This window comes from Sinohyriopsis cumingii, chromosome 2 (assembly GCF_028554795.1).
Source record: "Sinohyriopsis cumingii isolate HCF-2022 chromosome 2, ASM2855479v2, whole genome shotgun sequence".
NCBI lineage: Eukaryota > Metazoa > Mollusca > Bivalvia > Unionida > Unionidae > Sinohyriopsis > Sinohyriopsis cumingii.
Window position 1 is genome coordinate 163,452,619 of NC_142962.1, and position 26,077 is coordinate 163,478,695.

The 26,077-nt window shown below is 33.6% G+C and overlaps 1 protein-coding gene and 1 long non-coding RNA gene across 2 annotated transcripts in view; one reads left to right on the forward strand and one right to left on the reverse strand.

Moving 5' to 3' along the window:
* The window catches only part of LOC149806231 (cadherin-23-like), a 317,815-nt gene that overhangs the window by 71,063 nt on the left and 220,675 nt on the right, over positions 1-26,077 (forward strand). The window lies entirely within an intron of this gene.
* On the reverse strand, positions 12,788-17,323 carry LOC149806232 (uncharacterized). The gene is made up of 3 exons (XR_016415100.1): positions 17,043-17,323; positions 16,262-16,406; positions 12,788-14,555 (listed from the first exon to the last, which is right to left on the reverse strand). It is a non-coding gene; the product is annotated as an uncharacterized LOC149806232 (long non-coding RNA).

Here is a 26,077-nt window from a genome sequence, read left to right on the forward strand (position 1 = left end):
ATAATCGAATATTCCATCAGTTTGTTAGCTGTCAGAGGAATCCATATCATTCAACAATATATATATATATATATATATATATATTTATATATATATATATATATATATATATATATATATATATATATAAACCAGAGCAAATAATATGTCTCATTCAATGTATTGACAGTTTCACCTTTAATTGTTTTTATGTGTATGCATTAATGAGTTATAAGCAAGATACAGTGTTGTACATCATGTGAGTTAAGTGAAATGTTTTTTCTTACATCAACCCACGAATGAATATATTCTTTCATTTATTTTATATATCTGCTATTTTGGCAGAGTATATTATGCCATGACCCTGTTTATCCACTCACCTGTCCATTAACATCTCCTATTCTACATGATAACTTGCATTTTACAGCACTATACCTTTACCAAGCTGTGGGGATCACTTGCACTTGGTTCAAGGTGGAACACTATTATTTTAACAGTAAAAGGTCAGATGACAAGGTTACTGTGACTGGAACAATGAAAATTGTTTTCACACAATAACATTAGTTCTGAATCACAGATCTGGACCAAATTTTATGGATGGCTTTAATACAGGGGTCTCAAACTCAAACCACCCCGAGGGCCGCATGAGGGCATTTTCAATGGCCCAAGGGCCACACCACCTTTGTTATCTCTCATAACACCTTGTAACACCAATCATTTTGCAGGCCACAGGATACAGTTTGGCAGGCTGCATGCAGTCCCCTGGCCACGTGTTTGAGACCCCTGCTTTAACCGACTCGGCCCCGATCCCGTCTGTGGGCGTGATGAGATAATATCCTACTTCAAAGGTCTGCAGCATCAAGGTCATTTAAGATACACCAACGTGGGTGGTATTAAAAGAAAGCAGACAGATATAGCTCTAAAATGATATCAAATAATCTGGAAGTTCTAGTTGCACTACAAAATAATAGAGGAAAACCTCATTTTTTGGACCTGTTTTTTTTTCACCCAAAATTCGATCGAGATTGGAATGCGATTTTGGGTTCGGATTTTAGACCTTTTGGCCACAGATCTAAGGCATACCAGTCTTAACTGCACACAGACAGGTGAACCTTTGCAAAAACTAGGATAAGGTGGGCATTTGGAATAAGTTGCGGTCTCCGTACGAAAATGATGGGTCCATTAAGCAAAAAAAACAAACAAAGAACTCCAACTTTTACCCTTCTGCTCACGCGCAAGCAAAATAACCAGTGGAAAATGATGTTTCTAATATAACTAGGCATTATTCTCATGGAAAATCTGTTAAAAACTGCTTTATTATGATGTATTCAGAAATAGCCCCCCAAATGTCTTTCCTATGCACATTTCAGGCAAAAATGACAAAAACCTCAGGGGCCGAATGAGTTAAGGGGTGAACCTTGATAAGACTGCATACCATCATCCAAACGTGCTTGGACTTTATGAGTGATTGTGGTTTACACAAGGATTTTACATGTGTTACCTTTATCTTTTACTATTGTCATGTATATTGAATTTGAATTGTTTGTTGGGTTTTTTCTCCATGATTGTGTGTTATTTACAATTGTATTTTGGACGTGTCTGTCACTTTTAGTCACTTTCCTGATCTTGTTTGAGGTTACAGTGTAATGTCTGTCACTTTTAGTCACTTTCCTGATCTTGATGGAGGTTACAATGTATTGTCTGTCCATCACTTTTTTTAGTCACTTTCCTGATTTTGATGGACGTTACAGTGTATTGTCTATCACTTTTAGTCACTTTCCTGATTTTGACGGAGGTTACAGTTTATTGTCTATCACTTTTAGTCACTTTCCTGATTTTGATGGAGGTTACAGTGTATTGTCTGTCCATCACTTTTAATTACTTTCCTGATCTTGATGGAAGTTACAGTGTATTGTCTGTCCATCACTTTTAATGACTTTCCTGATTTTGATGGAGGTTACAGTGTATTGTCTGTCACTTTTAGTCACTTTCCTGATCTTTATGGAAGTTACAGTGTATTGTCTGTCCATCACTTTTAGTCACTTTCCTGATCTTGATGGAGGTTACAGTGTATTGTCTATAGCGTTTAGTCACTTTCCTGATTTTGATGGCGGTTATAGTGTTTTGTCTATAGCGTTTAGTCACTTTCCTGATTTTGATGGCGGTTATAGTGTTTTGTCTATCACTTTTTGTAAAGGGTAATGGCCTGGCAGGTTAATGCTTATAGTTATTGATATGTGACAGGGTTAGAGGAATAGAAAAGGATGTTGTACTTACCAGTATTGATCTTATAACTTATTAGTGATATCTGACTGGATTAGAGAAACGGAAAAAGGATGTTTTATTCATTGATCTTACAATCTACAACTTATTTATTATTTTGATTTAGAAGTTGAAAGAAGACGTATTCTCCTTTGTTTTCTAAATTTTTGTTTTGGAAATTTCAGACTAGTTCTGAATAGATTTGAAACAAAGGTGAAAATTGTGTTGGGAATAATGTTGGTAAAAAAAAAAATCTTCATTGAACCATAAACTTTCTGGATTGGAAACACATTTTCTGCATTTATTGCACTGGACTTGTCACATGTATATATATATATATATATATATATATATATATATTAGAAAAAATATTAGTAGTCAATAAACATAAATGTTAAAGTTTTAAAATAGGATTTCCTGAATGGCTCTTGACTCTCTCCTTCATCAAATTATAGATGACTAATTCATCTAGTATTCAAGCTTGTGATACATTTCCATCTGTGAAACCTGGTCAGCAAAACATGTATTTTCACCTAGTCTCAGCCATTGGATGGGTGGAACTTATCTGCAAAAGAGATATGTCACACCAACTTTGCCCATGGATTTGTAGAAAGTATCTTCTAATTATGTATTGTCATGTTGATTTGGCCCTTGGATAAGTGTAATCTGTTATCAAGATAGGTATTTTCACCTTGCCTCAGCCCTTGGATAAGTGTAATCTGTTATCAAGATAGGTATTTTCACCTTGCCTCAGCCCTTGGATAAGTGTAACCTGTTATCAAGATAGGTATTTTCACCTTGCCTCAGCCCTTGGATAAGTGTAATCTGTTATCAAGATAGGTATTTTCACCTTGCCTCAGCCCTTGGATAAGTGTAATCTGTTATCAAGATAGGTATTTTCACCTTGCCTCAGCCCTTGGATAAGTGTAATCTGTTATCAAGATAGGTATTTTCACCTTGCCTCAGCCCTTGGATAAGTGTAATCTGTTATCAAGATAGGTATTTTCACCTTGCCTCAGCCCTTGGATAAGTGTAAGCTGTTATCAAGATAGGTATTTTCACCTTGCCTCAGCCCTTGGATAAGTGTAAGCTGTTATCAAGATAGGTATTTTCACCTTGTTTCAGCCATTGGATAAGTGTACCCTGTCAACAAAATATTCAGGTTGATTCTGTCCTTGGATGGGCAGAGGCTGTGAGCAAAATACATATTTTCATGTTGTCTCAGCCCTTGATTAGGTAGCAACTGTCAGCAAATATGTTTTAATATCATAAATACAAAACCATTGCTATTGCATCGCTGGTACTTTTTCAGGCAGAAAAATCTCCATCTGTTAGATGACAATTTATACAAACCCCACCATCAAAGTGCAATAGAAGATTTTAGAAGACAAGAGTGCCTCTGGTAAACCTGCAGACACCATGCCCATGTGCACTGTCCTTCATCCTTTTTCAGGTTTCAGCCATTATGGGTGACTAAAATTCTGCAGGATAGAGAGATTGCCCTCATCATTTTTATCACGTGGAATTACCCTTGGTCAAGAATTATTTTCATTTGAGTCAAGGTCTCTTGAGAACTGTTAGCATTTTTTGGGTTTGTTATGACCTGGCATTTAGGTTCTTACGCCACAGAGGTGTTAGCACAACTATTATTGTTGAAAATTTATTTCTTATTCATGTAGATATTTAGTAAATAACCCTATCTGTGCCAGATTTATTTGGTCTGTAGACTCGCATTGATTCTGGTTGTTCATTTATTACAGTAATGAATCTCAATATTTCATTTTCTTGCAATTTGTTTTGTGCTATATTTATTATATTTATCTAAAATGAAGGCAGGTAACACACCAGTATTTCATTTGTTGCATGTATAATTATTAAACACCAATTCCTTCTCATAATTAGTTTCAGATAGTCTTCATTTTTATTTATTTTTATTTAGGAATCTCACCAAATTATTTTCCATATTTTTTTGATGGTTTTATTTTAAGTAAATTTGATCTGTGGATACATATTGATACTGTTTATTATTTATTACAATAATGAATTGTCACTTTCTTTTAATGTGAGTTGTGATATTTTCCTCAGAAAGCCATGTCAGATGCCAGTTTTTTCATTATGTATTGTGTTTAGTTATCAAACAACAATTTTGCAATATAAAATCAATGATTGTTTTTAATTCTCTGAGACAGTATGTAGAAAAGTTGAGTTCTTGTTGTTATCATATTAGTACAGTACAGACTTAGTCCACGCAAATACAATTACATATTTACTTATAGAGAAGTTTTTGGATACAACTTCTTTAAAGCATTCTCTTTCAGCAGTGGCTAGGTGGGGTCTGGGTGGATGTACCACAGGAAAATCCCTAATGTGATGCCCACCCCATCTTATATATCCCCTGGATGAACCTAGCATGGATGCGGGATCCTGTCATAAAAATGTGTATTTTTTTGAAGACTCATCCTGAGGAACCTGTCAACAGACTACATATTTTCATGTTGACTCAGCCTTTGTTTGAAATTTTGTTTATGATGGGATGATATACCTAGACTCAAAAGTCTGGCTTAAAAGTACTTGGGTAAAAAATTGTAGTTGTAAATTGTGGCCATTCAGACATAGAGTGGTGTTAAATTGATTAAGTTGTTTACTTTAAGGATGTACATGAAAATAATACTAGGTATATCATTCTACTTAAGGTTGGATTTTGACTTCCTGGAGATTTATGATAGATCTGAGAGGTAATCATACAAAGGTCCAGCGAGGTTAGATCAGAAATGAATAGTGAGATATTTAAATCCGAGTGCTGTTTTGCAAATATTTGAATAGAAAATTGATAGTTAAGTATTTGTTTAATTGCCTGGTGAGTTTGTCTGCATTTGTAAAACAACCCCCTAAAAATGTAATGTAAACCGTATGCAATATTGAATTAGTTCCCAAGGAAACAAATATAAATCTCCTAAATCACCTGAAATTCAGACTCCAACTCAAGAGATAATTCAGGCACACTCTTATGATATGGCAAGTTGTTAAAGAACATGGTACAGAATAGAGGTCATATCAAAATAAAAAACCTGTTGCTGGACATTTGTTCCATCAGGTACAGTTTTTATCTGTCCAATATACGAGTATTACCTATGAGATTAGTGGTACCTCATTTGGTAGAGCATTAGACTTGTAGTCCAAGGGATGTGGATTTTATACCAGCCCAGGCCAACATTGGACTTGCAGTCCAAGGGCTGTGGATTTTATACCAGCCCAGGCCAACATTGGACTTGCAGTCCAAGGGCTGTGGATTTTATACCAGCCCAGGCCAACATTGGACTTGCAGTCCAAGGGCTGTGGATTTTATACTAGCCCAGGCCAACATTGGACTTGCAGTCCAAGGGCTGTGGATTTTATACCAGCCCAGGCCAACATAGATATGCTGCCTCTTTGTGTTCCTAGTACTTAGCTCTGTTGTCCTTGGCATGCCTGATATAGACAATAATGTATGAAAATTGCTCTTAAACCAACAAAAATAAACTACAAATTTATTACCACTTCCATCCACCCCAACCATTTTACATCAGAAAGTTAATTCCATTATATTTCCAGATTTGTTTTTTTATTCAACTTTTGAGGTCATGATGCCTGGCAATAGAATTACTAATTTGCTTAATTCTGATACTGTCCTTTTCTTTATTTTCTTAAAAGTTGGTAGTGCTGATGTCTGTTATATATATATATATATATATATATATATATATATATATATATATATATATATATATATATATATATAACACAATTGGAACATGTTCCAGCATGACTTTAGTTACCAAGAACAAGGTACTTGGCACATTAGCACATACCTGAGTCAGTTGACATGACTTTGGAACAGGACCATTTAAGTTGTAAGAGTGAAGGAATTTGCTGTTACCATGAATATTGCTGTCTATTTTACCAGTGTCTTATCACAAAGCCATAGTTGATAAGCATATATTTAAATCTTTGCAGGGATTACTTTTTCTTTCCTATGCCTTTTTACCCATTAAAAACCAAATGGCTCAGAGATTCTGCTAGTGTAGCACAAGTACCAGTACTAAATTTGTATGGAAAAAGATGGTACAAGGCCAGATTTTATTGGTTCAAATGCAAATCAGCCAGTATCAGGAATGCATTGTTTATCATTTGCATAAATTTGTGAAAATCATGTTGAAAGAAAATGAAATGAATTCAATTCTGACATTTACAGGAGCTGCATTCATTGCAGAGTGTCACAAATCAACATCACGACAGTAGTTTCATCCCCAGTCCAAGTTTTCTCTGACCCTTACCCCCCACCCCATTTTAGAAATTTTGACATTAGTGTGGGGTCAGAGCCAGTTGAAGCAACTACCTATCAAAAAGTTGGAATTCATTGCCACCATGTGGTGGTGGCATTGAGTAGGCACTTACAAGCAGGCTTAGCAAACTTAAGCGACCTTAACTTGGGCCGCATGATTTATTTTCTCAGAAATTGTGAGTATAACATTATTTTTTCTTTAGCGCACTGCCAGATGAGATGGAACTACATCATTGATGAAATTTGACCTGTACTTGCTATTTGCATGGCCAGTCAAATGACTCGGTGAATATTGCAACATGATGTCCATGACATCTGAGGTCCAGTAGTCATGTGATCTCAACAATAAACCCCTTTCCAAAGTTGTTGTACAACAATAAACCCCTTTCCAATGTTGTTGTACAACAATAAACCCCTTTCCAATGTTGTTGTACAACAATAAACCCCTTTCCAATGTTGTTGTACAACAATAAACCCCTTTCCAATGTTGTTCTATAACAATAAACCCCTTTCCAGTGTTGTTGTACAACAATAAACCCCTTTCCAATGTTGTTGTACAACAATAAACCCCTTTCCAATGTTGTTGTACAACAATAAACCCCTTTCCAATGTTGTTCTATAACAATAAACCCCTTTCCAGTGTTGTTGTACAACAATAAACCCCTTTCCAGTGTTGTTGTACAACAATAAACCCCTTTCCAGTGTTGTTGTACAACAATAAACCCCTTTCCAATGTTGTTCTATAACAATAAACCCCTTTCCAGTGTTGTTGTACAACAATAAACCCCTTTCCAAAGTTGTTGTACAACAATAAACCCCTTTCCAAAGTTGTTGTACAACAATAAACCCCTTTCCAAAGTTGTACAACAATAAACCCCTTTCCAATGTTGTTCTATAACAATAAACCCCTTTCCAAAGTTGTTGTACAACAATAAACCCCTTTCCAAAGTTGTACAACAATAAACCCCTTTCCAATGTTGTTGTACAACAATAAACCCCTTTCCAATGTTGTTGTACAACAATAAACCCCTTTCCAATGTTGTTCTATAACAATAAACCCCTTTCCAGTGTTGTTGTACAACAATAAACCCCTTTCCAATGTTGTTGTACAACAAAAAACCCCTTTCCAATGTTGTTGTACAACAATAAACCCCTTTCCAATGTTGTTCTATAACAATAAACCCCTTTCCAGTGTTGTTGTACAACAATAAACCCCTTTCCAGTGTTGTTGTACAACAATAAACCCCTTTCCAGTGTCGTTGTACAACAATAAACCCCTTTCCAATGTTGTTCTATAACAATAAACCCCTTTCCAGTGTTGTTGTACAACAATAAACCCCTTTCCAGTGTTGTTGTACAACAATAAACCCCTTTCCAAAGTTGTTGTACAACAATAAACCCCTTTCCAAAGTTGTTGTACAACAATAAACCCCTTTCCAATGTTGTTCTATAACAATAAACCCCTTTCCAGTGTTGTTGTACAACAATAAACCCCTTTCCAGTGTTGTTGTACAACAATAAACCCCTTTCCAAAGTTGTTGTACAACAATAAACACCTTTCCAAAGTTGTTGTACAACAATAAACCCCTTTCCAATGTTGTTCTATAACAATAAACCCCTTTCCAGTGTTGTTGTACAACAATAAACCTCTTTCCAGTGTTGTTGTACAACAATAAACCCCTTTCCAATGTTGTTGTACAACAATAAACCCCTTTCCAATGTTGTACAAAAATATGTTCATAATGTTATGACTTTATGGTTGTAAACTAGGCAACACAAAGAAGCAAAACCAACTTAACAAATAATTTAATTATCAAAATTATAAAATTAAAATGTAGGAGGAACATAGAATATTATGAATTGAATCCAGAATTATCCTAAAAAGTTTTATTCAGTTCCAAGAGAATATAATGTTCTGGAAAAATTTCAGATCCTCAGATGTACATGTCCTAATGTTATTATCCAGAATTCCTTTGAGTTTAAAAAATGTTTAATTTTAGAGGTTTGGTTTGAGTGAAAGCCTTTAACTTCAGCATGGCAGTATAGATCACATGACTTACAGTCATCCATAGATAGAAAACTTCAGCATGGCAGTATAGATTACATGACTTAACAGTTTTCCTTAGATAAAAGGCAGCAAAGTTCAAACCATGGATGTCTCTTGGGAAACAGCATGTGGTTATTAATTTGTTTTGAACATCGATGCTTGGATTAACCTTTAATATATTTTCTTTTCAAATTTTTAAACAACCAGTAATATTGCTGAAAATTCAGATTTATAATTAATTTATGCCTCACTTCCTGCTTTCATAATGAAATTGAAATTTTCAGAGAGATGCTAAGGGGTCTGACTCTAAACATTTTTAAATTCCATATTGTTTTGAAGAGTTGGTTGCAGGTCATTTCAAGATGGCAGGTAAATGTTTAAAATAGAAACAAACATCTTCAACATTTTTCAGAATGTCTTGGTTTTTGGTATGTTTGATTAATTACTAGCCGCTTCTAGAGCTTGACCCAGCTTTCAAGACCTACGAATTATTATATTGTGACATGTCAAAGTTGATCATTGTCCTTTACAAGGGATTGAACACCTGGTATGATTTTAATGCATATTACACAATTGGAACATGTTCCAACATGACTTTAGTTACCAAGAACAAGGTACTTGGCACATTAGTTCAGTAATGATACCATCACTTGGCACATTAGTTCAGTAATGATACCATCACGCATTTAAATTTTTTTTATTTTTATTACCTTGTTCTCATTGAAAATGTAGAGAATAGTGTTTTGCTAAACCTGGATTCCTTCTATCAAGTCTTGTACATTATATTTTGTAGAGAATAGTGTTTTGCTAAACCTGGATTCCTTCTATCAAGTCTTGTACATTATATTTTGTAGAGAATAGTGTTTTGCTAAACCTGATTCCTTCTATCAAGTCTTGTACATTATATTTTGTAGAGAATAGTGTTTTGGTAAACCTGGATTCCTTCTATCAAGTCTTGTACATTATATTTTGTAGCTTTGTGTTTAGTCTACAGGCATAATGGTGCCTGGCAGTTACATGCCTAAATAAGACTGACAAATTTGCTTGTTGTACATTTTAAAATAAAGTAAATGGTACTTTCTTGCATACAGTCACGTGCCACTATCTCAATATCTAGAATACAGTCATGTCCCTGTATCTCTGTGTCTAGAATACAGTCATGTGCATGTATCTCTGTCTAGAATACAATCATGTGCCACTGTCAGTATCTAACATACATTCATGACATTTTTAACTCTGTGTCCTGTATGCAGTCGTGAGCCTTTATCTCTGTGTCTAGCACACAGTCATGAGCCTTTATCTCAGCATCTATAATACAGTCATGAGCCTTTATCTCTGTCTATCATGTAGTCATGAGCCTTTATCTCTGTGTCTAGCATATAGTCATGAGCCTTTATCTCTGTCTAGCATGGTCTTGAGCCTTATCTCTGTCTAGCATGCAGTCCTGAGCCTTTATCTCCACATCTGTATTACAGTCACAAGCCTTTTTCTCTGTCTAGCATGCAGTCATGAGCCTTTATCTCAGTATCTATAATAGTCATGAGCCTTTATCTCAGTATCTTTAATACAGTCACGAGCCTTTATCTCTGTCTAGCATGCAATTATGAGCCTTTATCTCAGTATTCATAATACAGTCATGAGCCTTTATCTCTGTCTAGCATGCAGTCGTAAGCTGTTATCTGTCTAACATGCAGTCATGAGCCTTTATCTCTGTGTCTAGCACACAGACATGAGCCTTTACCTTAGTATCTTTAATACAGTCATGAGCCTTTATCTCTGTCTAGCATGTAGTCATGAGCCTTTATCTCGGTATCTATAATACTGTCATGAACCTTTATCTCTGTCAAGCATGCAGTCATGAGCCTTTATCTGTCTAGCATGCAGTCATGAGCCTTTATCTTTGTATCTATATTAGTCATGTCAGCATTTACCTCTGTCTAGCATGCAGTCATGAGCCTTTATCTCAGTATCTATACTACAGCGATGTTAGGCCTTTACCTCTGTCTAGCATGCAGTAATGAGCCTTTATCTGTCTAGCATGCAGTCATGAGCCTTTATCTCTGTATCTATGATACAGTCATGTCAGCCTTTACCTCTGTCTAGCATGCAGTCATGAACCTTTACCTCTGTCTAGCATGCAGTCATGAGCCTTTATCTCAGTATCTATAATACAGTCATGAGCCTTTATCTGTCAAGCATGCAGTCATGAGCCTTTATCTGTCTAGCATGCAGTCATGAGCCTTTATCTTTGTATCTATATTAGTCATGTCAGCATTTACCTCTGTCTAGCATGCAGTCATGAGCCTTTATCTCCATATCTGTAATAAAATCACAAGCCTTTATCTTTCTGTCTAGCATGCAGTCATGAGCCTTTATCTCAGTATCTATAATACAGTCGTGTCAGCCTTTACCTCTGTCTAGCATGCAGTCATGAGCCTTTATCTGTCTAGCATGCAGTCATGAGCCTTTATCTCTGTATCTATGATACAGTCATGTCAGCCTTTACCTCTGTCTAGCATGCAGTCATGAACCTTTACCTCTGTCTAGCATGCAGTCATGAGCCTTTATCTTAGTATCTATAATACAGTCATGAGCCTTTATCTCTGTCAAGCATGCAGTCATGAGCCTTTATCTGTCTAGCATGCAGTCATGAGCCTTTATCTTTGTATCTATATTAGTCATGTCAGCATTTACCTCTGTCTAGCATGCAGTCATGAGCCTTTATCTCAGTATCTATACTACAGCGATGTTAGGCCTTTACCTCTGTCTAGCATGCAGTAATGAGCCTTTATCTCAGTATCTATACTACAGCCATGAGCCTTTATCTCTGTGTCTAGCATGCAGTAAATTGTAAATATTTTTTGCAAACATCACCATTGAGGAGTTATTTTAAGTGTCTTTTCAAGATTTAAAAACTATGTTTTATGTGAAATTCTCCTCTTTTTTTTAAGAAAAGGGAGAAATTAAAGTGATTTAATGAAGAGATAATGTAGGGCTTGGATGTATTTTATTGCATATTAGTTTGTTTTTTTTGTGCAAGTTTTTTTTAATAGAAATTATTGCAAATTCCAGAATCATGCTCCTAGAATAGACCTAGTATTTTGGGGGCAATTAAGTTGTTATGGTAATTACTGAAGAATGATAAATCCTATGACATTAGGGCATAATCTCCAAGTGCCAGAAGCCGATAATTAACCTGCCTAAATCTGCAAGAGTAATTATTTACATTTTGTTGCCCCCTGTACCTCCACTGGGTAATAAATTTGTTGCCCCCTGTACCTCCACTGGGTAAGTACCCCCAACCTCCCTGTTACTTTAAAATCTTTTACCAGCTACATGTAATGTTATGGAATAACCTATGAACTATTCATGAATGTAACATATCACAAATTGACCTTCATTGGTAGACAGTGCGGTACCATTCTATGTTTTTATTTTTAAAATGACATCGGTTTCTTTTCATTAAGTTTAACAAGTGTTGAGTTGAAATGTTTGTTTAGATGGTCCATTTTGTGGGGTTAAGATAATATAAGAAGATTAGATTTATATAATGTTGTCATGATTTTGAAACAACAATTTAACATAGGCTCTAATGAGCCATTTACCAACACAAGAGATATACCTGTGTTACAAGGCTCAAACCAGTTAACACCCAATCTACACTACTGTATGTCAGGGTTGATTTAATAATTTGGACATGTATTAACCACAAAATAAATATTAAATCCTCCATACATATTATTTGATGTAAATTATTATTAGGTTGATCTATGCCATATTAGCTGTGGTAAAAAAGTGATTCAAAATAAGGACTTGGGGAAAAGTCCAATCCACAAACAGTAAATTTCACAAAGTTCTGATTAATGTTGAAAATCCATTAAAACAACAAAAACCTTTTCCTTTACTGTGACATGAAAAAGAGTAATATCATGCAGTTCAAACATGCAGGATTAGTTTTAGAAATTTTTAGATTGATCTGTTGAGAAGAATCAGTATGTATATTTCTTAATCAGTTTTCACCCAGCATTAATGTGTTTGCCTTACCAAAAGTGGGAGAGATAAACTCAGATTAAATCTTTTTGATCTTCATATTGATTTTATCTTTGATGTATTAGGTTTTCTTATGCCGTATCTTGAGTATACAGCTGTAATTCGGTGGCAACATTCCAACAGGATCATTCCTATAATAAATTCAGAATGGTTAGCTTATCAATTCTAGACCAGAAGAGCAAATGTGATTGCCTATTGTCCATCTTGTTCCGAATCTATGGTCTTAAGCGAACAGAAAAGAGCGAAAACCAACAAGCTTTGTAAAATTCAACAAATAATTTATTTCCCTAAAATACAAAGTGAAGATTTAAAAAGAACTTATAGTAATGTGAATTAAATCCCAGATAGTCCTAACAGTTAAATGTCCAAATGTATAGATTTACAAAAAAATTCCTTTGATGCTTCAAATAAATTCAGATATTGAATGTGCTGATGTGCCTGTAGTCTCAAATATGCTAATGTGCCAATGGCTGGAATATGGTGATGTGTTTGCAGTTTTTTGATGTCTCACAATAATATTCCAAAATGTCCTTGACTGAATTAACTATAATTCCAAATTAACGATTTAGTCCAAGAAGTATAAATGAGCAGTTTGTAGTTACTGTGAATTATTTAAATAAATAATCTGCCCAAATTAAAAACTTGACACAACAATAAGACTGATTCCACTTCAAATGTTAAGGTAGGAATGAGTAATTTTTCAAGTAAACAACATTGATATATAATGCTAAGGCACAGTAAGAAAGTCAGGATATAGGTCAGTGAATGGCCATTCTTATGATGTCTACTTATTCATAACTAACAAAAAGTTCAGATCTAACATCAAATATGGCCACCCAGCAAACATCTTGGAAATCTTGTTATTGCTATTCCTCTAGAATGGAAAGTCATTTCACCAAAAATAAATTGTATGATTTGCTGGTTGTAAGTAAGAATGGTGCTGATCAGACCTCCACTATGTCCACCAAAGTGGCCATCTTGAAGATCTTGCTATTGCTACTGCCCCTGAATGGATGGTCATATTCATTTGAGGTTTTCACTAAATGACCTCTTGAGGTGTGTAATTGGTCCTAAATGTACATGGTGCCAATCTGACATCCAGTATGACCACCATGGGTTCTATCTCATTATTCCCTTTCCTCCTAAATGGAAAGTCGTAGTGACATGGTGCTTTCACTAAAAGAGTTCTTATGATGATGTCTTCTTAGACCTAAACATAGCAGTGCTGATCTGTCTTCTTGAAAATCTTGTTCTTCCCACACCAAAACTGCCTACCCTTCTGCACGAGATTCTCACGTGAGATCTAACTCAGGTTAGTCTCATGTGCAATTTAACATGCAAATTAGGTTAGAACTCACGTGAGCAAATAGATTCTAATAAGAAAATCACATGTGCAGGAACTGTTAACAAGAGCAATATCTTGCTCACGTGAGCCACACCTTGCTCACATGAGCCACACCTCGCTCATGTGAGCAAGATCTGCTAAACATAGTATTTAGTTTTTATTGAATACAAGAATTAAACAGGGTAAGATCAATATTCAAATCTAGTAATCATAAGCATATAATTTGAGTTCGATTAGTGATCTTTTAATAAGGTAAGACAACTAGAGTATGTATGTATGTATGTATGTATGTATGTACCTGTTATATTAATACATGATATTTATTCTAAAAACTTTAAGGTCATAATGAAAGATACTGCTGGAAATTTGCTTCACATGAAGACCATTCTTCACTGTTCCAGAAAATTCAAAGCAAACAAAACATGTAATTGACATTCCAGCTTCTGAATTTAAATATTTTTTGAAGATTGTTCTCTTTGAATCAATGCACTTCCTGTTGACCACTGAATTTAATTTAGCAGGCTCTGTTTTGAACTGCTGAAAAATGAAACCTGAAATGGAAATGAAGAAGTTGGTAGAAGTTTTTTTCTTCTGATCAGAGCATTTGAGACATTCTGTAAGGTGGATTTTTGAAGATTTGTTTTACAATGTAAAGGCAAAATACATAATTGTAGTTTGGATTAGATGGCACTTTATCACACTGTGAAAACAGGAGCCAACTGTTTTCCCAAGGACACACTTACGCAGCCAACCCAGTCTGAAAATTCATCCTTTGGACTATGAGTCAAATTGCTCTACCAATAGAATTACCATAGTTCAGTAGCAAACATATAAATTGCACTGTTGATGAGATACCTGCAAGTCACATTGCGTATTCCAAATTTGACTACTACTGGATAAAGATGCCAATGTGTACCCAGGCATTCTCCCATTGATAATAACCTGGGTAATAAAACGATCAATTGGGTAACCGTTAAAAGAAAAAGTGTTCACAGGGGCTCATATGGTTGCTTACAATTTACTTGTCAATACAATCCTTTCTCAAGTGACCTATTTTTTAAGAATCAACCCTGATATTTCAAGCCTGACCATCCTAAAATTCATGCCTGTCCATGGTTCATGTGCCAATTTTCTCATGACTTAAAACACTCTTGTTTTCAGAACCTGGTGACATTATCTGGGTCAAATAAAATTAAGCACAATATGAATGTCTGGTTTAACTTGGCTACTGTAACATGCACTTCTTATACCACCATGTTAGGAGAAAAAATGAATGAAATGGACAACTATACAGACTGAAATATAAAGATCAAAAAAAGTTTGCTACTTAATAACAGTTTTGAAAAAACAGGTTCTTGAATGTGAAACCATTTGCCCTAGATTCATTCTATTATAATACTACACACATAGCAGTCCAGCTTAAATAGAAAATAAATGGCACCAGATATAATTTGTTTTAAAAGAAGAAAAAACAACAAAAATAACCCGGGATGTATCAATGCAACTGATGGATGTTATGTAACTGAAAAATGTTAGAGAAAAGATATTTTGTTAAATTTTAAAATATGTTGCACTGGAACGTCGTATAGGGATGAACCATGGCAGGTTGAGGATAATACAACAATCAACATTTATGGACTTTATGACGATTCGCGAAAGTTACTGTAGACATGTACACTAGTCAAAATGACTGTTATGCACAAATAATTTATCAATTTCTTTTGTGTCTATTCTCATCTATACTACTAATCCACACGAGTTCAGCTGATTTGTGACAAAAAGTATAACTCCATATACATTTTTCATACAGTTTTCTGTAATAATGGCATGTAATTTATACTCTTGTTGTGCTCAGATTATGAATTTTGCCACTTATTAGTAATAATTATGCTTACAGCTCTTTTTGGGGTTGGAACATGTGAACCTACAACAAAGCAGTTCAGCTTCACATTTAATACAATTTCCTTTTGATTGTATACTCTGGTAACCAATCGTTAGGAATGATGGGTACACATTAGAAATTTGCAAAAAAATTGACATCTCTACCTCTGGAACAGTCCTCTGAAAGATTTCTCCAAAACTTTTGGGATACATTTTTCCAAAATATGTACATTTGCAATATATAAAGAAATTCAAAATCTGGTTTCCAACTTTTATATTTAAAAAAACAAATGTATTGGGGGTCAAATTTTAGAGTCTGAAATGCATATGTTATCATGTGTATTACATCAAAAGATCTGAAGCGTCTTATACATACCCTTTACTGGAGTCGGAATTTCCTCTAGCATGGCAACGGGGTTTTGTCTGACTTCTTCATGTTGCTGTCAGTGTTTTGCACTTCTTTCAAATGATTGCTAACTTTGTTGTGTTGATTAAATTGTGTGACCTTCATGAAGTTTAATCTGTAAAAAGATAAAAATTAGTATAATTGATCATTTTATTTATCTATGCATAACAGAAAGAATGCACTGAAATGAGAAAACGATTTGGTTGGCAAGAGTCCTAGTGTATATAAGCATTAAGTAAAGCTGTAATCCTTATCCAATTAAATCTCTATTTTAAATTTACGAATCAAAATATTTGACAGTCAGGGCAAATGTCCTTTAGGAATAAAATCATGAATTAAGCTACTGCATTTGGTTCTCAATCGTGTACGCTTATCTTGATCCACCCAATCAGCAAAAAAATAATACGAAAAACATTTATGTTTGTACAAATTGTTTCAATCGGTAACGCAAGTGCTCCTCACTGAGCGCCCGCATTATTATTGGGGGTGGGGGGTAAGAGCCAGACATGGTTGCACAGTTGAATTGTGGAAGGCATAAAAAAAATATTCGATGATAGTGTGGTGTAGATATCATTTTTAGAAACATGAGGTTGAATTATTATCTTTAAGTAAAATCTGAAACAAACCCTTGTCTCAATTTTAAACGACCATGCGAATTTATGCTTATGCTTATAATGTCGATGATTCAGGCTATCCACTTTGATCATTCTATATGCGAAATTGTAAAAAGAAATTAGTAAAAGTAACTTACCTCTTTCTCGGCAATGAACCAGTATTTCATAATCCTTGAATCTTGCCTAACTGCACGTCGACGTCTTCTGTTTCGTACTGGACATTAACAACCGTACCGACGTGGACATCTTTAGATGTTGGTGTTGGTTTCTATATTTTAATAATGTCCACACTCTTGCTGTCAGAATGTTTTAAGAGTAAATATGTTGCAGGAGAATATTAAATAACTTTCTCCATAAACAGCGTGGCCCTTCCTAAGAGAACATGGCCCGCGCGTAAATTTCTGTCTGTTCGGTTTAAAAGTGCTGTTCTACATGTACACTGTAGGTCAACATCCAGCATCTGTTGAGTTCATCGGAGGCGCCATAAAGGGTAAATTATTAGTAAACATGTTGTTGTACGCATAGGTGCTTGTATCATTGATTACAATATAAAAATCAGTCATACGTGTAGTATAAAAATAACTTTTATTATTTTATACTACTGTATGACTGACATTTAAATTGTAAGCAATGATGCGAACCCTTCTGGTTTTACACTCCTTTGTACACGTGTACTCGGGTATTTTTTAATGTTATATTTTATATATCAAATAAATGCTATTTTATTATCTGATGTTTCATAAAAACTGAGCTATAAGTGAATTCATATCATTAATAAGTTAATTAATATAGACCTAGTTAATTTTGATGTTTTTACACTAGCTTGTGTCGAGCCATGCCCCATAGGACACTCTAATGGTTCTAACAAGCCGATTCTTCCACCGTATACTCTGATAACCTGGGTCACAGAAAAGTTAACGGAAACGTCAGTGATTTGTTTTGTGATTATTTCAATAGGAAACTTCTTTTATAAACTTTGAAATGACATGATTAGAACATTTAAAAGGCTGCAAATAAGCAAAAGTTTCTATTGCCAAGAATATACACGTGTAAAACAGTGCAAAACAGCTACACAACCAAACACGACTGGATTAGGCAGTTTCTTACGGATTTATTACATTTTATGTACAGTACATGTTGTTTTTCTTTTACTGATAATGTACAAATGCATAGGAAACGGGGTTGGGGTGAAACCTCGATAATAATTTGTCTAATACGTAACCTGTTCGACTGTTCAGTCGGCGTTTGAATTTTAGCGGACACTAGACAAAATGTTTAATGTTACCCGCGTATTTCTTTGATGCCAGACATTCAACGTCGGTGGACAATGTTTTATTAAACACGTTAATATTATTAATCCTTTATGGTTTCTGCGTGGATTAAACATAGGCCGTTTTATAGAATATGGGGAAGGGGGGCGTCAAGCGTACGTACGCGGGGGGGGGGGGGCGTAAAAAAAAAGTATGCCTGCGTACGGGGGGGGGGTGGGTCAAACTTTGCCAGACTTTTGCGTACGTACTAAATGGAAGACCCCTAAGCCGAATTACACAATTCAGTAAGTATAAGATTGTATTGACTTTTGTGCGAACATTAGGCATGGAAGAAAACGACGTAGTTTATGTAATTCTCCAATTTTTATGAAAAATGACTTGAGAGTTTATTAGCCTAATAATTAGGCCAAAAGGACTGTGCATCGGTGTTTATTTTTTTTCCAGATATGAGGCTATGTATTTATTTTACAATTTGATTGTGGGGTTTTAGAAGTTTGTGAATAAAGGAGTTGCATCATATGTTTATGGTACATAGGATTCATTTTAGGGCAAAAGAGTTATTTCCTTTTTATATTTGTAAACTGTGAATTTTGGGGAGAGAAACATTTCACCTTATTACGGATTATTAAACATCAACCACGATCAGTATGCAAGTTATTAACTCTATTCTTTGACAGCTGTTAAAGTTTAATGGGTAGTCTGGTTATACAAGACCTTAATTCTGAATTGTTTCGTTTTATAAACAGTGAAATGAACCTTAATATGTTCAAATACAAGGAGCCTGTTGGGTCAAAATAAGATTAAAACTCACTGTGAGAAAATAAGTTGAAAATGTTTTAAAATTTAAAAAATACAACAAAGTAACAGCAAGTGCAAAATAGAAATGATGTCTATTTGACAATAATGGAGATGCTTGACATTCAACATACACAAAATATTTAAGTCCAAATTGCTCATGAGATAACTCACATGAGAAAATCCAACTTTGAATAAATTTGAAATAAGTGTTTAACCAGAATCAAAGTCCAAGTTTCTCACGTGATAACTCACATGAGAAATTAGAACTCTGTCTTATTTTCAAACATGGTTGTATGTAATGGAAAAGAATGTTTTCTAAGTTCTACTTTCTCATGTGAAAATTTAGATTCTCACGTGAGCAAAATCTGCTCACGTGAGAATCAGGTTAGTTTTTCCTTGGCTCACAAGATCTAACAAACTGTACACATGAGCCTGCAAAATCTACCCAATTTGCATACATTTCTAACAAGGTTCTCATGTGCAGCTTATGAGCAGCTCATGTGAACTGGTGAGATTTTTCTGTACGGGTTACTCTGCCTGAATGAAAAGTCATATTGAGATGGAGTATATACCAGAAGACTTTTCATAATGATGTTTATCCCAAATGAAAAAGTTATGACCTGAAATCCCAGCATGGCTGTTACCATGGTTATCTTGAAAACATTGTTACCGATAGTTCTGCTAGATGGTTCTCACCAAAAGACTTCTTGTGAGTCCATTTGAACTTAAATGAAAATGGTGATTGATTTTACATCCAGTGGCTAATTTGAAAGTGTTCAAGTTGCTCAAATAAATAATGGATGGCTTGGACCTCGGCTTTTTGGGCCTGGGGGGTGTGTGTGTGTGTGCTGTAAGCTTGGTTAAGATGCGGAAATGAAACCACTTCACGTATGAATGAAATTTGGTATGAATGAAATCAGGTATGAATGAAATTTGGTATGAATGAAATCAGCTATGAATGAAATTTGGTATGAATGAAATTTGATATGAATGAAATCAGGTATGAATGAAATTTGATATGAATGAAATCAGGTATGAATGAAATTTGATATGAATGAAATCAGGTATGAATGAAATTTGGTATGAATGAAACTTGATATGAATGAAATCAGGTATGAATGAAATTTGATATGAATGAAATCAGGTATGAATGAAATTTGGTATGAATGAAATCAGGTATGAATGAAATTTGGTATGAATGAAATCAGGTATGAATGAAATTTGTTATGAATGAAATCAGGTATAAATGAAATTTGGTATGAATGAAATTTGGTATGAATGAAATCAGGTATGAATGAAATTTGGTATGAATGAAATCAGGTATGAATGAAATTTGATATGAATGAAATTTGGTATGAATGAAATCAGGTATGAATGAAATTTGGTATGAATGAAATTTGATATGAATTAAATTTGGTATGAATGAAATCAGGTATGAATGAAATTTGGTGTGAATGAAATTTGGTATGAATGAAATCAGGTATGAATGAAATTTAGTATGAATGAAATTTGGTATGAATGAAATCAGTTATGAATGAAATTTGGTATGAATGAAATCAGGTATGAATGAAATTTGATATGAATTAAATTTGGTATGAATGAAATCATATATGAATGAAATCATATATGAATGAAATTTGGTATGAATGAAATTTGGTATGAATGAAATCAGGTATGAATGAAATTTGATATGAATGAAATCAGGTATGAATGAAATTTGGTATGAATGAAATCAGGTATGAATGAAATCAGGTATGAATGAAATTTGTTATGAATGAAATCAGGTATAAATGAAATTTGGTATGAATGAAATTTGGTATGAATGAAATCAGGTATGAATGAAATTTGGTATGAATGAAATCAGGTATGAATGAAACTTGGTATGAATGAAATCAGGTATGAATGAAATTTGGTATGAATGAAATCAGGTATGAATGAAATTTGATATGAATGAAATTTGGTATGAATGAAATCAGGTATGAATGAAATTTGGTATGAATGAAATTTGATATGAATTAAATTTGGTATGAATGAAATCAGGTATGAATGAAATTTGGTGTGAATGAAATTTGGTATGAATGAAATCAGGTATGAATGAAATTTAGTATGAATGAAATTTGGTATGAATGAAATCAGTTATGAATGAAATTTGGTATGAATGAAATCAGGTATGAATGAAATTTGATATGAATGAAATTTGGTATGAATGAAATCAGGTATGAATGAAATTTGATATGAATTAAATTTGGTATGAATGAAATCATATATGAATGAAATTTGGTGTGAATGAAATTTGGTATGAATGAAATCAGGCATGAATTAAATCAGGTATGAATGAAATTTGGTATGAATGAAATCAGGTATGAATGAAATTTGGTATGAATGAAATCAGGTATGAATGAAATTTGGTATAATGAAATTTGGTATGAATGAACTCGGGTATGAATGAAATTTGGTATGAATGAAATTTGATATGAATGAAATTTGGTATGATTGAAATTTGATATGCATGAAATTTGGTATGAATGAAAATTTGGTATGAATGAAATTTGAAATTTGGTATGAATGAAATTTGATATGAATGAAATTTGGTATGAATGAAATTTGAAATTTGGTATGAATGAAATCAGGTATGAATGAAATTTGGTATGAATGAAATTTGAAATTTGGTATGAATGAAATCAGGTATGAATGAAATTTGGTATGAATGAAATCAGGTATGAATGAAATTTGATATGAATGAAATTTGGTATGAATGAAATCAGGTATGAATGAAATTTGGTATGAATGAAATCAGGTATGAATGAAATTTGGCATGAATGAAATTTGGTATGAATGAAATCAGGTATGAATGAAATCTGATATGAATGAAATTTGGTATGAATGAAATTTGATATATATGAAATTTGGTATGAATGAAATTTGGTATGAATGAAATTTGATATGAATGAAATTTGGTATGAATGATATCAGATATGAATGAAATTTGGTATATGAATGAAATTTGGTATGAATGAAATTTGAAATTTGGTATGAATGAAATTTGGTATGAATGAAATCAGGTATGAATGAAATTTGGTATGAATGAAATCAGGTATGAATGAAATTTGGTATGAATGAAATCAGGTATGAATGAAATTTGGCATGAATGAAATTTGGTATGAATGAAATCAGGTATGAATGAAATTTGATATGAATGAAATTTGGTATGAATGAAATTTGATATGCATGAAATTTGGTATGAATGAAATTTGGTATGAATGAAATTTGAAATTTGGTATGAATGAAATTTGGTATGAATGAAATTTGATATGAATGAAATTTGGTATGAATGATATCAGATATGCATGAAATTTGGTATATGAATGAAATTTGGTATGAATGAAATTTGGTATGAATGAAATTTGAAATTTGGTATGAATGAAATCAGGTATGAATGAAATTTGGTATGAATGAAATTTGAAATTTGGTATGAATGAAATTTGGTATGAATGAAATTTGATATGAATGAAATTTGGTATGAATGATATCAGATATGCATGAAATTTGGTATATGAATGAAATTTGGTATGAATGAAATTTGGTATGAATGAAATTTGAAATTTGGTATGAATGAAATCAGGTATGAATGAAATTTGATATGAATTAAATTTGATATGCATGCCTTTATTTATACGTGGATGACTTATTCAGATTACAGATCCTGATAGCAATTTAAAAAAAAAAATTCTTCAGATATTTTGAGTTTTTTTAAACTTGACCCTTTTTAATCTCCAGAGCAGTCTACAAACATAACAGCATGTCCAATTTGCTACATTACGAAATGAATACAATGCCTTGTTTGCTAGGTTATGAAATGTCTACAGTTTCCAGCTTGCTAGGTTATGGAATAATTACAGTTCCTGTCACCTTATTTGGTTCTAATCTTTCTCTAATAAGCAGTGAACCTGATTCATGGCGCTGTAAAATTGGCAGTTTCCTAATATCCAACTTTTTGCTATTCAGTTTGGCATACATACTAGATCACATTTTTATATATTTTTAAGAACAAGAAATTGTAGCCTTTTTGTACCCTTTCAATAAAAGCTGTGGGGTGTTATAGTTTACCATCTGTGGGTGTTATAGTTTACCATCTGTGGGGTGTTATAGTTTACCATCTGTGGGTGTTATAGTTTACCATCTGTGGGTGTTATAGTTTACCATCTGTGGGGTGTTATAGTTTACCATCTGTGGGTGTTATAGTTTACCATCTGTGGGTGTTATAGTTTACCATCTGTGGGGTGTTATAGTTTACCATCTGTGGGTGTTATAGTTTACCATCTGTGGGTGTTATAGTTTACCATCTGTGGGGTGTTAGTTTACCATCTGTGGGGTGTTAGTTTACCATTGTCTGTCAGGTTGGTGGGCAGGTAAGTGGGTGTCCGTTCTGGTTTCAGAATGATATCATAACTTCTTTTGAATAGATTTCAATGCAGCATGGTTTCTGTGTTCCCCTTACCCCATAGATTTCATTTGTGCATTTAATTTTCCATATTATGAATTTGCCTCTAGATATCAAAATTCTACTCAAAAAATGTAATATATTTGTTCCTACTAGCCCCAGGAATAACCCTTTTGATTGGTGTTAGTAGCCCCAAGGTCAAGGTCACCATTGCAAAAATGGATTGTGTCTATACATTTCATTTCTGGATGATAATTGTACGTTATTATATGTGTAGTGTCCAACATATCAGGTTGACCCAAGATACTCAACAGTACATATACAATAAAACATACTTGTTATGTTCCTAGTTTATAATTATCAGCATTCTCCAGATCTTTTAATATTAGAGAAACAATTACAAATATTGAAATAGATATGCTCTTTTTATTCTTTATCCAACTCCATTCCTAATAGAGTCCTGATGCATAACAATTAATTGTATAGATTGAATAACATCATGGTGTAAAACATAGGAATTCATTGTGTAAGTTGAATAACATCATGGTGTAAAACATAGAAATTCATTGTGCAAGTTGAACAACACCATGGTGTAAAATGTTTAAGTAATTCATCTTGCAAGTTGAATAACATCATGGTGTAAAACATAGGAATTCATTGTGCAAGTTGAATAACATCATCATGTAAAATGTTTTAGGAATTCATCGTTCAAGTTGAATAACATCATGGTGTATAACGTTGGAATTCATTGTGCAAGTTGAATAACACCATGATATAAAATGTTTTAGGAGTTCATTATGCAAGTTGAATAACATCATGGTGTAAAACAGGAATTCACCGTGCAAGTTGAATAACATCATGGTGTAAAACATAGGAATTCATTGTGCAAGTTGAATAACACCATGATGTAAAATGTTTAAGGAATTCATCATGCAAGTTGAATAACATCATGGTGTAAAATGTTTTAGGAATTCATTGTGCAAGTTGAATAACACCATGATGTAAAATGTTTTAGGAATTCATCGTGCAAGTTGAATAACATCATGGTGTAAAACATAGGAATTCATTGTGCAAGTTGAATAACATCATGATATAAAATGTTTTAGGAATTCATTGTGCAAGTTGAATAACATCATGATATAAAATGTTTTAGGAATTCATTGTGCAAGTTGAATAACATCATGGTGTAAAACATAGGAATTCATTGTGCAAGTTGAATAACATCATGATATAAAATGTTTTAGGAATTCATCATGCAAGTTGAATAACACCATGATGTAAAATATTTTAGGAATTCATCGTGCAAGTTGAATAACATCATGGTGTAAAACATAGGAATTCATTGTGCAAGTTGAATAACATCATGATTTAAAACATAGGAATTCATTGTGCAAGTTGAACAACATCATGGTGTAAAACATTGGAATTCATTGTGTGAAGTTGAATAACACCATGATATAAAATGTTTTAGGATTTCATCATGCAAGTTGAATATTGTCATGATGTAAAACATCATAGGAATTCATCGTGCAAGTTGAATAACCTTATGAAATGTTATGATGTGAAAACACAGGAATTCATTGTCCAAGTTGAAATGTCATGATGTTAAACATTTATGTATTCTGTTATGATGCTTTGGTCTTAAACTAAGTACCAGAAAAGAGCAAAAACCAACAAGTTTAGTAAAATTCTTCCAGTAATTTATTTCCTGAAAGTGATAATTTAAAAAGAACTTACAATATTGGGAATTAAATCCCAAATAGTCCTAAAAGTTCTATCACAATTCCAAAAGTATAGTGTATTCCAAATTAATTCAAGTGGTATTTCAAAAGAATTCCAGTCTTGAATGTGCTGATGTACCAATATCCTGGAATAGTGTTGATGTGCTAACAGTCTTGATGTATCAAAATGATGAATTCACAATTACCCCAAAATAGTAATTTGTTTCTTCTTCTGAAAGTACTAATGAGCACATTGTAATTCCAGTGAATAATTTAAATAAATAAATTCTTTCAAGCTAAAACTAAACACAACTGAAAGACTGACTCCACTTCAGATGTTAAGATTGGAATGAGTATTTCCAATGTAAACAACCCTATTATAAAACATACGATGCAATAAGAGGACCAGGCTGAGGGTTGAAAATTCATTTCTAGAACATTCTAAGTTGTAACCAAGCTCAGGTCTGTTAATAAAAGTTTAGTAAAGATCATAGCAAACATCAGGTACACGAGGAATTCCTGAGGGGAAAAGCAATATTCAGAACTCAAATCCATGTAAAGATGTTTACCTACAAGTAATAATTATCTTAAAATATAATCTACAATGATCGACAAAAATCAGTTATGTAATATGTTGTTTAAGAAAAAAAACATTAGGTAGGCCCAAACTCCTGCCCTCAGTTATGGACGAAGGTCAATCACAGTACATTGTGCAAGTTAAATAATGTCATGATGTAAAACGTTATATGAATTCATCATGCAAGATGAATAACGTCATGAATTTGTTGTGCAAGTTGAAAACCTCATGATGTACAATAATATATAAATTCAGTGTGCAAGTTGAAAACCTCATGTACAACAATATATGAATTCAGTGTACATATTGAAAACCTCATGTACAACAATATATGAATTCAGTGTGCATGTTGAAAACCTTATGT